The following is a 15,151-nucleotide window of genomic DNA, read 5'->3' on the forward strand; positions in this document are numbered from 1 at the left end:
ATGAGAGTATCCCATGAGGTGGCCCCTATGATTTTGGCGAGTGATTTCAAACCCAAGATCTCATGGCTTTAGAAATCACTAAGAGACCCCCTTGAAGTTTATTTATTTATATAAAAGGAACCTCAATGATTTTTTTTTTTATAAAATTTACATAAGGATACTTATTATCAAAAAGAAAAAAGAAAAATTGATTTGGAATAGGAAAATGTTTTTGAATGCTCTTGTTATTAAATATGCTTTTGTTTTCCGATGGTTTTTGTTTGAATGTTTTTGAATGTCATATTCAAAGTACAAAGTCTGTCTTCAATCTCTAATAGAAACATGATATATGTCCTATCATATGTAATGCACATGACTTACTTGGTTAGTTAGGTTAAGTGAGTCATGTGCGTTGCAAATGTCTGACACATGTTATCTTCCTATTGATGGTTGGAGCCAAGGCTTCAAACATATTTGGAGCAAACTTTGTCATTTTCGAAATATTAATCGATCTAATCAAAAGTTATTAGGTTATACATATATCGAACTAACATTGTAGTAACCAAAATTTTTGTTATGTAATTAAATAGAGTATTAGATGCACTTATTTTCATGTGTTAATTATTTACAAGAAATGGTGGCTCTATGATTTTTTTTAGGGGGTTAGTAAGAAGAAGATGAATTTTTCAATCTACATGTTTTCCTTATTACAATTTGTCCATAGTACGCATTTGTAAGAGAGTAAAAAATTTACTTTCATTTCATTTGGCATATTTTTTTTTTTTTAAATTATTGATACTAAGATTAAATCTTAGAAACCATTAATTGCTTCTAAATATAATAAACATATTAATTATGACAAATGCCACAATATTTTCACAACAAATTTTAGGTGGCAAATTGTTAATTGTTGTTACAGGTGGATAAAAAAGTAATTTTAGTAGTGGATTTAAGTTAAAAGCCTATAACAATTTGCCACTTAAGATTTACTGTGAAAGTATTGTAAAAATGTCGTGGACATAGCACTACTCTATTAAGTATTGTTTCTTTCAAATTTGTTTAGATCTAAATGGGTTTTTTATAAGGTTTAAGATGAACAAATTTCTACTATTGTTCTTAGGCTATTTTGTTTGTGTTTAAAAAAATCCAAGATATTGTTAAGAGAACTATATTCAAATTTAATGATCAATGTCTGGAGATTCACATCTTTGCTCAAAGCTCTTACAGCTTTAAAAATTGAAATCTTCTCCTTAATGGGCAAAGCTTAGGTCCAATGTCTCTAGTGAACATAATTAGTTACATCCAGCCAAAAGTGGACAACTAGAAATATTACAACTAATCAAGTGCATTGGACCCAAGTCATGTCCCGCTTTAATTTAATGAGGGATCATGCAAAAGGGAATTCCAACTCAAGCCCACTAATTCCACCCGACAATTCTGACTACATTGGCACAACTAATGCGTGAGAGTGCCTGACGGTGGCACTTCCCAAGCACTTGAAATCAGCTCTTTCACCATAAGAAATGATGACCCACTAAGCACCTAGAATTTGGAAATTTATGGACTTATTTTTTATGGTAAAAGAGAAATAGTAAAAATATAAGAAATTTTACAATATTATTTACAATAGTTGAGTTAACAGGCTTTTAATTGTTCTTATTTAGACCTATCACTGACATAATTTTTTTAGCTGCCATTAACAATGAGAAATGATATGTCTACAACATTTTTACAACATTTCTACAACAAATCCTAAGTGGTAGGTTGTTACTGGTTGTTATTGTTGGGACAAAAAAGTAATCTTAGTATTAGTTTTAAATTGCCAACTTTGCTGGGTGTGAAACTTTTTATAAGATTTCTGTATCAATAAACTTTCACTTGTAAAAGCATTTCATTAGTTAGAATATTAACTTACATGTTCCAATTATTCACCTATATTTATTATTTAATAACTGACCCTTTTTCCACTTGCCAACCCAACCCAATCAATATTCTTCAATTCAAAACAACTCTTTTTTCTCTATTCTCCTTCCACTTCCCTCCAATGATGAGGATCAATCATCCACCATCACCAAGAATTCAATCACCCATCTGGAGCAATACTGAAGCTTTGAATCTCATCCAGTCCGCCCTTTCTCGCCCCTTGAACTCCGAGGCTGCCCCCGCCGTACTCTCTAAATTAGTCAAAATATGACCCTGATTTATTCCTTCAAGCCATTAGCTATGCACTCAAAAACTCCACCGACCCTATCGAAGAAGATGACTCGGACTTTCCCAAAGAGTACCAAATTGAAAAGTCGATAACCCTATCTTGCTGGTAGAAGGAAGAGTTTTTCTGTTCTTCTCGTTCACTCAGTAAACCTAATGAGGCTTCTATTAGGTTACTTTTTGTGTGGTTCCAATATCAATTCCGACTCTTTTGTTAATTTTGGTGCTTCTCGGTAGTGCAGCATTTGACTTGTTGTCTTAGTCTGGTCTGTTTACGAAGGTTTCATTTTAAAAAAAAAAAAGATAGAAAATTGTGCCTCAAGGATATTATAGAAAATATAATTGGACCACTAAGTCAAATGATAACTGTGTAAACCAAAACGTTTTCACCTTTCTGAGATCCCCACAATGTGTGAATTATTACTTTGCACATTGTGTTGAATAGCCAGGACCTCCGAAATAAAAATGAGTTCCATAGCCTCCATTGGTATTATATTCTACTTTTACATTATAGCAAGATGGTCTTGTTGCCAATATATTCAGACTTTGAGGCTCCGCATTTCTGAACTTGCCACTGTTATCGGTATATTCAATATTTCGAAAAAAAACTTGCCTTTCCACCGCCTTCATTGCCGAAATGGCCGCTCCCCATTTGAGTCCTTGTGTGATTGCCATTCGGTTCCGAGTTGTAAACCTCTCCACCCCAACTAATATTGCTAGCACTACTCACTAAATATTTGAAGATGGAGCCAGGCCAAACCCAAGTACCTGATCTTGCACTTGGAGCCACCAATTTCCATTCTCCTGAAGCATATAATAAGTTCAAGAATTTAGTGAGCAAGGCGTGTACACAAATTTTATAGGCCACAAAATCTCCCCTAGGAAATGTCAGTTTTGCTTCGTTATGATTGGAATTATATAATGGCTGAGCCGCTGAGTATGACAACGGTTTTAGAAAGAGTCAAAAGTATTTTCCCCCAAATCCTTTGTCCTTCTTACACGCTGAGGAAGGAAAGAAGAAAAGAGGCCATTCGGCCATTTTTGGTTATTGAGAGCTGAAGAGAAAAATCAGAGAGGGGCAGAGAGATAAACAGAGAAAGATAGAGAGTACGAGTGAGTGGAGTCCAAAACTGAAGAGAGAAACACAATGAGTTAGTGAGAGTGAAAAAGAAAAAACAGACATTTTTCTTTACTCAAGTTACACACAAAGAAGATAAATTAGTGGAGTTCTCTTGAAGGTTTCTAAATGCTACAATGTTTGAGAGCTAAAGTGTTCAAAGGGAAGATTTTTGCCACTGGTTTTGTAATGAGATTATATTGTTAACTCAAGTTTGACATAAACTTGAGAGATCTCTATTTATTATAGTGAATTTTTCAGAGTTGCCATGTATTTTTTCCCTCTATACTAGAGAGTTTTACTCGTAAATTTTGGTGTTTTTATGTGGTTACATTTCTATTGGTGCTTGCTAAAATTTTTGTTTCCATAATATTACTATTTCTTGGTAGTTATTTATTTTAATTCACACAAAAACATTGAGGGGATTTAGGGATTTTCCCCAACTATATTTATCCTTGTCATGTAAAATACACATGATAGGACACATGTCATCTTTCTATTAGTGGTTAAAACCAAACATTTTCCTAATTACATGTACAAAGTTACAAACACAATTATAATAATTAAATGCATTATTCTAGGATATATAGCTCCATATAAAGACTTATTCATTATAAATTTTTATTAATAACAACCATATTTATCAAATTTCTTATATAAGCACAAACAAAGATGAATAGAAATCATATTATGTTATACATTTTTGTGCTTTGCCTGATTTAAAAATAAAAATTTTAAAAATTAAAAAAAAAAAAAAAACTTTGTAATTTTTTTATTGGAGTGATATCATTTATTCATTTTCATATAGTATTTTTTTTTTTTTTTTTTTTACAAGATAGAATTCTATTCTAGCATAATCTAAGTGTATATGTATGTGAAACTCTCTCCTGGAAACTTGAACCCTGGCCCTTGCCCCCCACACCCCACAAACACTTATACTTGTGGAGTGACCATCGCACTAAGGGCATGCGGTGATACAATAGTTGAGTTTACAAGCTTTTAATTGTTCTTATTTGTACCTACCATTGACATAATTTTTTTAGCTACCATTAACAGTTTGCCAGCTTTGCTGGGTGTGAAACTTTTTATCAGATTTTTGTATCAATAAACTTTCACTTGTAAAAGCATTTCATTAGTTAGAATATTAACTTAAATGTTCCAATTATTCACCTATATTTATTATTTAATAACTGACCCTGTTTCCACTTGCCAGCCCAACCCGGTCAATATTCTTCAATTGAAAACAACTCTTTTTTCTCTATTCTCTCTCCATTTCCCTCCAATGACAAGGATCAATCATCCACCGTCACCATGAATTCAATCACCCCATCCAGTCCACCCTTTCTCGCCCCTTGAACTCCGAGGCTGCCCGCGCCTCCGTACTCTCTAAATTAGTCAAAAATATGACCCTGATTTAGTCCTTCAAGCCATTAGCTATGCACTCAAAAACTCCACCGACCCTATCGAAGAAGATGACTCGGACTTTCCCAAAGAGTACCAAATTGAAATTCGTTAACCCTATCTTACTGGTAGAATGTAGTGTTCAAACTCAGATTCATTCCTTCATCAACCCTATCTTGCTGGTAGAAGGAAGAGTTTTTCTGTTCTTCTCGTTCACTCAGTTAACCTAATGAGGCTTCTATTAGGTTACTTTTTGTGTGGTTCCAATATCAATTCCGACTCTTTTGTTAATTTTGGTGCTTCTCGGTAGTGCAGCACTTGACTTGTTGTCTTAGTCTGGTTTGTTTACGAAGGTACAGATTCATTAAAAAAAAAGATAGAAAATTGTGCCCCAAGGATATTATAGAAAATATAATGGAACCACTAATAAGTCAAATGATAACTGTGTAAACCAAAACGTTTTCATCATTCTGAGATCCCCACAATATGTGAATTATTACTTTGCACATTGTGTTGAATAGCCAGGACCTCCGAAATAAAAATGAGTTCCATAGCCTCCATTGGTATTATATTCTACTTTTACATTATAGCAAGATGGCCTTATTGCCAATGTATTCAGACTTTGAGGCTCCACATCTCTGAACTTGCCACTGTTATCGGTATATTCAATATTTCGAAAAAAACTTGCTTTTCCACCGCCTTCATTGCCGAAATGGCCGCTCCCCATTTGAGTCCTTGTGTGGTTACCATTCGGTTCCAAGTTGTAAACCTCTCCACCCCAACTAATTTTGCTAGCACTACTCACTAAATATTTGAAGATGGAGCCAGGCTCATACCCAAGTACCTGATCTTGCACTTGAAGCCACCAATTTCCATTCTCCTGAAGCATATAATAAGTTCAAGAATTTAGTGAGCAAGGCGTGTACACAAATTTTATAGACTACAAATTCTCCCCTAGGAATGTCAGTTTTGCTTCGTTATGATTGGAATTATATAATGGCTGAGTATGACAACGGTTTTAGAAAGAGTCAAAAGTATTTTCCCCAAAGTCCTTGTCTTCGCATGTACATACGCTATTTTAGAAAGAGTAATACTGTGGAAATTTGTTTTTAGAGAACTATAACGGTATACATTTTCCCCTAAGCCTTTTGTCCTTCTTACACGCTGAGGAAGAAAAGAATAAAAGAGGCCATTCGGCCATTTTTGGTTATTGAGAGCTGAAGAGAAAAATCAGAGAGGGGCAGAGAGAAAAACAGAGAAAGATAGAGAGTATGCGTGAGTGAAGAGAGAAACACAATGAGTGAGTGAGAGTGAAAAAGAAAAAGAGACAGTTTTCTTTGCTCAAGTTACACACAACAAGATAAATTAGTAGAGTTCTCTTGAAGGTTTCTAAGTGTTATAACCTTTGAGAGCTAAAGTGTTCAAAGGAAAGATTTTTGCTACTGATTTTGTAGTGAGATTGTATTGTTAACTCAAATTTGGCATAAACTTAAGAGTTGTTGTCTCTATTTTATGTAGTGAATTTTTTAGAGTTGCCATGTATTTTTTCCCTCCATACTAGAGAGTTTTACTCGTAAGATTTGGTGTTCTTGTGTGGTTACATTTCTATTAGTGCTTGCTGAAATTTTTGTTTCCATAATATTACTATTTCTTGGTAGTTATTTGTTTTAATTCACACAAATACATTGAGGGGATTTAGGAATTTTGCCCAACTATATTTATCCTTGTCATGTGAAATACACATGATGGGACACGTGTCATCTTTCTATTAGTTGTTAAAACCAAACATTTTCCTAATTACATATACAAAGTTACAAACACAAACACAATCATAATAATTAAATGTATTATTATAGGATATATAGCTCCATATAAAGGCTTATTCATTATAAATTTTTATTAATAACAAACATATTTATCAAATTTCGTATATAAGCACAAACAAAGATGAATAGAAATCATATTATGTTATACATTTCTGTGCTTTGCCTGATTCTAAAAAATAAAAATAAAAATAAAAACTTTGTAATTTTCTATTGGAGTAATATCATCTATTCATTTTCATATAGTCCCCACAATTTTCATATATCCTCAATAAAAAAATAAAATAAAATAAAAATCATTGAATGTCATTTTAGTAGTTAGAAAAAAAAAATTGTGAATTTGTTTTATATTAGAATAACTGTTTTAGGAGATAAAATTATGTATTACCATGTAGATGGCTATGCCTATATCAAATTGAAGCGTAGCGTTGGAAACAGGTTCTATGGGAGAACCGAGGACAAATTTTTGGTTTACTTGCACGAAACCAGGACATTCAAGATTGAAGCATCCTTCATTTTGGTAGCCATCGCTCTTAATTACAAGAACAAGAATAAGTTAGTTCAAGAAACACTTGCATGAAATATTTTACTTACCAACTGCTGTTACATGGTAAAGGTAACTATTCTAAGGCAAATTTAACTTCTATTTGAAAGGGAATAAACAAATTAACTTACAGTCCAATATGTGAAAAACCTTGTTTTGTTGTCACGTGAAGTAACCTGAAACAATGAAATGAAATGTTTATCAACTTATTAATTATAAAATTTATATCAATTTTCTTAATTGCATTCAAATAGCACAAGTTTCTAATAATATCAAAGTTTTTAGTTTTAAACTTTCATTTTTGGTTCTCGTGAATTTGATGATAATAGTTCTTCACTCATTTTGCCTCTGGTGTAATTTGTCTTGTTAAATTAACAAACAACAAATATATATATATATATATATATATATATTACACCATAAATTTAAGCCTCTGGTGTAATTTGTCTTGTTAAATTAACAAACAACAAATATATATATATATATATATATATATATTACACCATAAATTTACAAACTTACCCTCCATCCAGCTTCCACCGTGTTTAATTATCCAGAAGGACCTGATGCAACCCATATTTGAGCAAGACTAAATTCCCCATAAGAAACAAAAGGACTCCATACGTTTAATGATGCTCGTGCTCCATAATATTCGCCACCCTCCAATTTGACAGCGGCAAACTAGTTCAAAATATCAAACTCATATGTAAGAAATAAATTTTAATTTATAAATGAAATAGATTAACTCTGACTGTAATTAGTTTAAAGAATACAAATATGACATAATTTTATATATGTAAAAATATCATGTCATTTGATAAAAAAGGATTATACCTCATGACCACTGGAATCATAAAAGCTATGATTAATTTGTGTTCTTTTATGTGGTATCCATTCATTTTCTTGTGTTCGTCTTATGGGGACTGTTCCTTCTGGGCATTGTCCATTTTTATGCCAATTTTGAAATAGCTCAGCTTGATATGAATTCTCTTTTGGACTGCTTGGGATTGAGTTGGGTTTCATCTAATCAACCAAAGTCAAATTACTAGTTTTAATCCTCAATAATCATAATAAAAAGCTAAAAGAAAGATACTCATATGACCTAAGACATTGCATTATGGAGTTAGTACTTCTCTTTAGCTTTTTTAATCTTCATTTGTTATTGTTATTTTTCTTTTTCTTTTTTTAAATAATCTCACCCTTATAACTTATATAAACGTAATGACAAAATATATATATATATATATAAAGTAAATAATTAACTATCTGCTTTTTTCATCCTTAAAATTTAGCAAGGGGGGTAATATTAAAAGAGAATTATAAAAAAGGTAAGATGAAATGTGTATGGTATGCAAATGCTTGAGAAGTTAGTTTCTGGCCTCAACTTTCGCAAGAGCCCGACTGAGCTCAACACTATGATAGGCAAAACTGAGGGTAAGAGAAAGGAAAATAAGGGCATGTTTAGTAAACTGTAATAGATATTGTAATGTAATAGCTAATTCTATGGTTTAGTTGTACAGTTGTTTGGTAAAGTTTTTATTACAATGAATAATTATTCTTTATGAATAGCTATTCCTTAAAATGAGGAATAACCATTCCTTATTAAAAGGTCTGAATTCCTATTCCTTCACCTAATAACACTCTCAATTAAAAAAATTCCCAAAAAATCCCCTCTTACCCACTTTTCCAAAATTTTCATCTCTCTCTCTCAAAATTTTTCTATCTCCCTCCTTTTTGAAATATTTTATGTCCCTCCTCTCGTAAATTTTAATCTCTTACTACTAGAGATCTCCTATTTTTACAGGTATGGCCTTTCTCTCCCCTCAATTTTTACTCTCTGTTCTTAAGAATTTTTTTCTCCCCTACTACATCTCTGCGATTCCACAGGTACTGCCTCCCCCTTTTCTCTCTCTCTACTATTTTTTGCGTTTTCAAAAACTTGTTGGTGTTCTTTATACAATTTCAAAAACAATAAAATAGGATTTCTATAAGTGTTAACCAACCTGTCGTGTACGGATTACACAAGCAGTCACAAGCAAATTAAAAAAAATAAAGGAGGTGATAAGATAAGAGTTTGAAAGACAGCCACAAGAAGATAAAGAGGATAGGGTTGGAAACAATTCAAAGTCTGCTACGAAGATAAACACCAGAAGATAGATAATAGATGATATATATAGGATTCAAACTTGTATTTAAATATGCCTATTTATCACTTGTAAATTTATTTAAATTATAGACTTATCGTAAATTGTAAAGTGCTATTTGTACATTAAATGAAAATCACTCTAGTACAATAGACAAACTAAAGATTCCTACCAAATTACCTATTGCTGGGTTAAGAGCAAAACCAGATATTGAATTAAGATTGAGGACTTTGAAAAAATTGAGTATTTTACCATTGTTCAAGTAAGATTGTAGTTTGTTGGTCAAATTTTACAACTGTGGGACACTTGATTGAAGACCCACAAGAATTTCTAAAAGATCAATTGATTACTTATGTAGCTACTCCTATACAATGAAATGAAAGCAATTTAATTTACAAAAAAGAAGAAGAAGAGAGATTGAGTTTGTTGGAGGTCATTTGTTCAAGATTGGGTTCATTAAACTAATCATTATCAAGTGTATTTGTAATTTTATAATAAGGGTATTTTAGACAATTTAATTTAAAATACTTTTATTCCATTGTCTTCAGAGTTCTGCCACCATATAATTGAATAGTAATAAGTATTACATTACAATTTAATTTAAAGGAAATGATTTCAAAATTTTTTAAGAAAACAATTTTTTTTAATTAAAATTTAAACTATCTATTTCACTCTTTCTCCTTTTACTTCCACATTGAAAGGAAATTGAATGGTGGATTTGGAGTGAAACAAAAATCTTAGAATATGTTTGGTAGCTATTTTTTTCCCTTATTTTCTATTTCCAAAAGCAATTTTCTATTTTTTAGACTAAAAAACTTATTTGGCAATCCAAAATAAACAGAAAATAAAAACAGTTCTCAAAACTCAATTTGTGAAGGAAACTGAAAATATGCAAAATGCTATTTTTAGTTTCTAATTTTCAAAAGTCAATAAAAACACTTATTTAATTTAATGAATCTGTCTCATTTAATGAGTTAGCATTAGAGCTTAAATTCTAGTAACAATATATTTTAGTATTTTCTATTTTTTTCTTCAAAAAACTATCTTTTTAATTTCAACGAACTAAACATGTTTTTTATTTCAAAAATATAAGAAAATTGTTTTTTTTATATTCCCAAAAACAAGTTTTTGTAAAAAGAAAACAAAAACTATTACCAAACATAACCTTACATTTCCTTACTTTCCCTTTCATTTCCATCCATTAATAGATTGAAAAATTTTCTTTTCCCTCTTTTTTTCCCTCCACTTCTCTGCCCAAGAACAGATATAGTGGAAAAGTTTGTCCTCATATCTCAGCTGCTTTGTTTTGATTATTTCTTTTCTTTATATTACAAGACCATTACATGAACATTGAAATAACCTCCAAAAAAGAACTATCAAATTACAAATTATATGAAATATATAAATAAACAACAATGGTAACAAAATTAAGTAAAATACATAGTAAATAAATTAAAAATCAAGTAAAGAAACCTGTATAATATGATTTTTCTAAAATGGATGATCTAAAGCAGGTTGTTGATAAATATCAACACAATCAATTGTATCACCATCCTCTCCCTGTAAAGACTCACTAAAACCTTAAATAAGCTTGGAATATATATAACATTATGAATCAAAATAAAAGGAAAAGATAGAAAGAAAGAAAGAAAGATGTATTTAGTACTCATTATAACCTCAATGGTTTTGATGCATCCTTTTTGCTTAATCAAGCTTTTATTTTTCATTGTCTCAATCCTTCTTCCATCAACAAATCTATCACCTATCACATAAGATAAAGCAAACAAAAAATACATGAAACATTCTAGTTTATTGTTAATAACGTAAGCAATGGAGAAACAAAACTTCAAAAAGTGACTTAATTTTTAATAACACTTCTGTCCAAAACTTAATACTTCCACAGAAAATGTGATACAGAATATTATGGAAATTAGGAGTTAAATCAACCACGTGTGTGTGCTCACATGTCTATATATAGATATTAAATTTGAGTATAAATTTGGTAAGGATAGGATGTAAAAGTCATGTTTTACATCATCCACTAAGAGATTGGCATATCAACATTTTAGTTAAAATTCAATAAAGCCTTCCACACCTAATAACATTTTAACAAACTCCTAATTTGGTTGGATTTATATATGAGTATTAGAATTGATTGGATATGGTTGTGTTTATTCTTAAATATGTGATAAGATGATGTAATATGTTAGGATTGGAAGGGTAAAACATGAGTTTTAAACCATATTCTTACTGTATTTAATCTCATTAAATATTATAAAGATGTGATGTAAAACTCAAGTTTTACACCCTTCAATTCTAATATATTATATCATTGTATCACATTAATAAATAGACACAATCACACCCAGTCAATTCTAATATTTATCTAAAAATCCAAACTAATTAGGGAGTTTATTAAAATGTTATTAGATTTGTAGTAAGATGTATTAAGTTTTAAGTTAAAAAAAATTTTAAAAAAAATCTGATGCAATAATCATTTATTGGATAATGTAAAAGATGAGTTTTACACCTCATCCTTACCAAATTCTGATTGGGCGAGGTGGTTAATTCCTTAAAAAAAATGAGCACTTTCTTTATTTAGCTTTCCACCCAATTAACATCAAATATATCAATTTATGTAAAAATATTAATTTATTCTCATGCATTAGTTAGGTAAATGCATTTATTTTCATATATTAATTCTCCATAAATAGTGCACTAATGATTTATATAAAAGGATCTTTAATGATTTTTTTTATATATAAAATTTATATAAGAATACTTATTATCAAAAAGAAAAATTATTTGATTTGTAATAGGGAAAAAGTTTTGCTCCGAGCATGTTTAGAGCCTTGGGCTCTAACTACTAATGTGCATGAAATATATACAATAAAATACTCACATATCTACATATTTAGCTTTACTTTTATGTTATTTTGTGACTAATTATGTAATATCTTTGTGTTACAGGTAACAAGGGTTTTACATCAAAGTGGGGCTAGGCCAATTGACTCAAGCCAACTTACATCCAGCCAGGCATGAATTCAAGAGAAGACCAACCCAATTAAATTTAAGTCCAATTGGAGCTAAGAATCAAAGGAAATTTGCACCAAATCCAAGTCCAATTCGGATTAGGATTCCAGCCTACACATCAGTCAGTATTTTCAGCATAACTTTTGGCTCAGATATCCAATCGAGATGATTCAAGTTGGCTGGAAAGTTAACTTAAAGGGCTACAACTTTGTAGTTTACCAGGAGCCCGAATTATGATATTAAATGGGCCAAAATAGTCAGTTAAGTGAAGCCTAAAAATCTAGGATTTTTTCCAAACGGGAATTCAACTTGTAATAGGATTCCTTGACCTATTTATAGGCTTTTTAGGACAAAATTCAGGGGGCTGAGGGCTGAATGTATAGTTAGTTTTATTTTATTTGTTTAATGTTTAGTATTTTATTTTTGTGCTTTCTTTCAATTACTATGAGTAGCTAAATTTATAATTAAGGTTGAGGATGAAATCTTGTTAAGGATTATCAATAATATTTATGTGATTTGATTTTTCCCACAATAGTTGTTCTTTAATAATTTAAATTGTTCTTACTTCATATCAATTGACTAAGATGAGATTTTAGATATGAGTTCAATCATGTTTTTCTCATGATTTATGATTTATCTTAATTAATTGAATGCTTGGTTATTAATTCTTGATTATAAAATTGGATACCATTTGTGATTTGTCTGTCAATGGATACAATTTATGATTTGATTTTTAGAATTGGATATATCTTGTGATTTGTTTGGCTATAGATACAATTGATGATTTGATTTTATACTTGCGAAGCGAAAAAGAACATGCTTTAGATATTTAAATAGAAGTTTTAATGATAATATTTTCCATGGTAGCAAGATTGATTTTTAGATTATCATGTAGTAGTTGGAAAAAATTAATGATCATAAATATATGCTGATACGACTTACAAGGCAGATTTCAAAAGCTTAATTCCTTTCCCTTAATTGTTTACATCTTTCTATTGCTTTATATCTTCTGCTTAGTTTAACTATTTGCTTAATTTTATTATTTGCTTAGTTTATTTAATTTCAAAAACAACCAATTTTTATTAAACTAGATTAGAATTAATTTGGTTAAGGTTTAATTAATTTTCCTACGTTCATTCAAGTCCCTGTGGGTTCGACCTCGTTCTTGTCAAACTATACTTCGGTACGGTTCGTACACTTGCGAGTATTTTAAAATTTCACAACTACCAATAGAAAGATGACATATTCATTATGTTCTTAATATGTATGTCTAATTGCCAAGAGGTTTCCTGCTCAACTAGCACCTCTTGGTATTTCCAACAAAAATTTCTAAGATTCAAATCGTCCAACCCCATTGTAACTTTTAAATTATTTTAAAAATAAAATAAAAAATGTATAGTGCACTAATGATTTATGTCAAAAATATATTTATGAAAATGTCATTGAAAAGATCTAGAAAATGTAAATTTTTATTTCAACTAGAGGCGGAGCCAAAAAATTCTCAAGGGGGGCCATGCCCAATGTATCATAATATTCCGATAGCTTTAACTCTTTATATAAATGCGTGTGACTTTTTTTTTTTTTTCAAAAACAATAAAAATATTTTGCTAAAAAGATTTATTTATATATTTCTATTGACTTATACTTTAAATGCTCCTAAAATTAATGACTTATATATGACAAAATAGTCAATATTAAAGGAAAATAACGAAGACAACAATAAATTAAAGAGCATTTATACTTCTTTTTTTAAAGTGAAAGGGGGCCATCATCTAAAATTTACTCAATATTTAAAGTTTTTAACATTGAATAGAGGGGGAAGGGGATTTTTGGAAAATCTAGGGGGGCCATGCCCACCCCCCCTAGGCCCCCCTCCCTTTGCCTAAGATTTCAACACATTTAATATTTAAAATGTTAATTAATTTAAGCTTACAAAAAATTTTTTGAATGCGCTTGTTATTAAATATGCTTTTGTTTTCTAATGGTCTTTGTTATAATTGTTGCTAAGCAAAGAAATATGAGAATGAATGTCATATTTCAAAAGACTAAGTTTGGCTTCAACCACTAATGGAACATATGTCCTATCATATGCAATACACATAACTCACTTGGTTTGTTGGGTTAAGTGAGTCATGTGTATTGCACATGTCATGGACACATGTTATCTTCCTATTAGTGGTTGCAACCAAACGTTGTCCTTTTTGAAATATTAATCTAATAAGAAGTTATTAGGTTGTACATATATGGAACTAACATTATCGTAACCTAAATTTTTGTTATGTAATTAAATAGAATATTAGATGCATTTATTTTCATGTGTTAATTATTTATAGGTAGTAGCGGCTCCAAGATTTTTTTTAGGAGAGTCAGTAAGAAGATGAATCTTTGATAAAAGACGAATCTTTCGATCTACATGTTTTCCTTATTACAATTTGTCCATAGTAAATACTAGTAAGAAGATAAACAATATACTGTTAGTTCATTTGGCATACCATTTCTTAATATACAATGAACATATTAATTCTTGTTATTAAGAAAACTACAAGCAAGCTCTAAATACAATAAAATTTTAACTATTATTTATTTCAAATTTGTTAAGATCTAAATAGGCTTTTAAGAGGTTTAAGATGAACAAATTTCTACTTTTGTTCTTAGGTTTTTTTTTTTTTTTTTTTTTGGTTTAAAAAAAAACCAAGATATTGTCATAAGTCAGAAAATTGGGCTGCCTCAGTCATTCAGTGGAAACAACTGAAGCGCTTGCTGCATTCGTGCTGTTTGTGTTTGCTAAAGAACTGAGTGTTTTCAAGGTAATAGTGGAGGGTGTTGTTTGAAGGTGGTTCCGGCTTTGAAAGCTAGGAACCGCTGCAATACTCTGTATGGGAATGTTATTGAGGATGCACGT

At 30.6% G+C, this 15,151-nt stretch overlaps 2 long non-coding RNA genes across 2 annotated transcripts; both read right to left on the reverse strand.

The window, feature by feature from the left end:
- Positions 1-6,921: 6,921 nt before the first annotated feature.
- On the reverse strand, positions 6,922-7,737 carry LOC136071519 (uncharacterized). The gene is made up of 3 exons (XR_010632819.1): positions 7,595-7,737; positions 7,204-7,248; positions 6,922-7,060 (listed from the first exon to the last, which is right to left on the reverse strand). It is a non-coding gene; the product is annotated as an uncharacterized LOC136071519 (long non-coding RNA).
- Positions 7,738-7,970: 233 nt separating this feature from the next.
- Positions 7,971-11,092, reverse strand: LOC136071523 (uncharacterized). The gene is made up of 2 exons (XR_010632824.1): positions 10,690-11,092; positions 7,971-8,095 (listed from the first exon to the last, which is right to left on the reverse strand). It is a non-coding gene; the product is annotated as an uncharacterized LOC136071523 (long non-coding RNA).
- Between the last annotated feature and the right edge of the window lie 4,059 nt (positions 11,093-15,151).

The sequence above is a fragment of the Quercus suber genome, unplaced genomic scaffold (assembly GCF_002906115.3).
Source record: "Quercus suber isolate HL8 unplaced genomic scaffold, Cork oak 2.0 scaffold_321, whole genome shotgun sequence".
NCBI classification, from domain to species: domain Eukaryota; kingdom Viridiplantae; phylum Streptophyta; class Magnoliopsida; order Fagales; family Fagaceae; genus Quercus; species Quercus suber.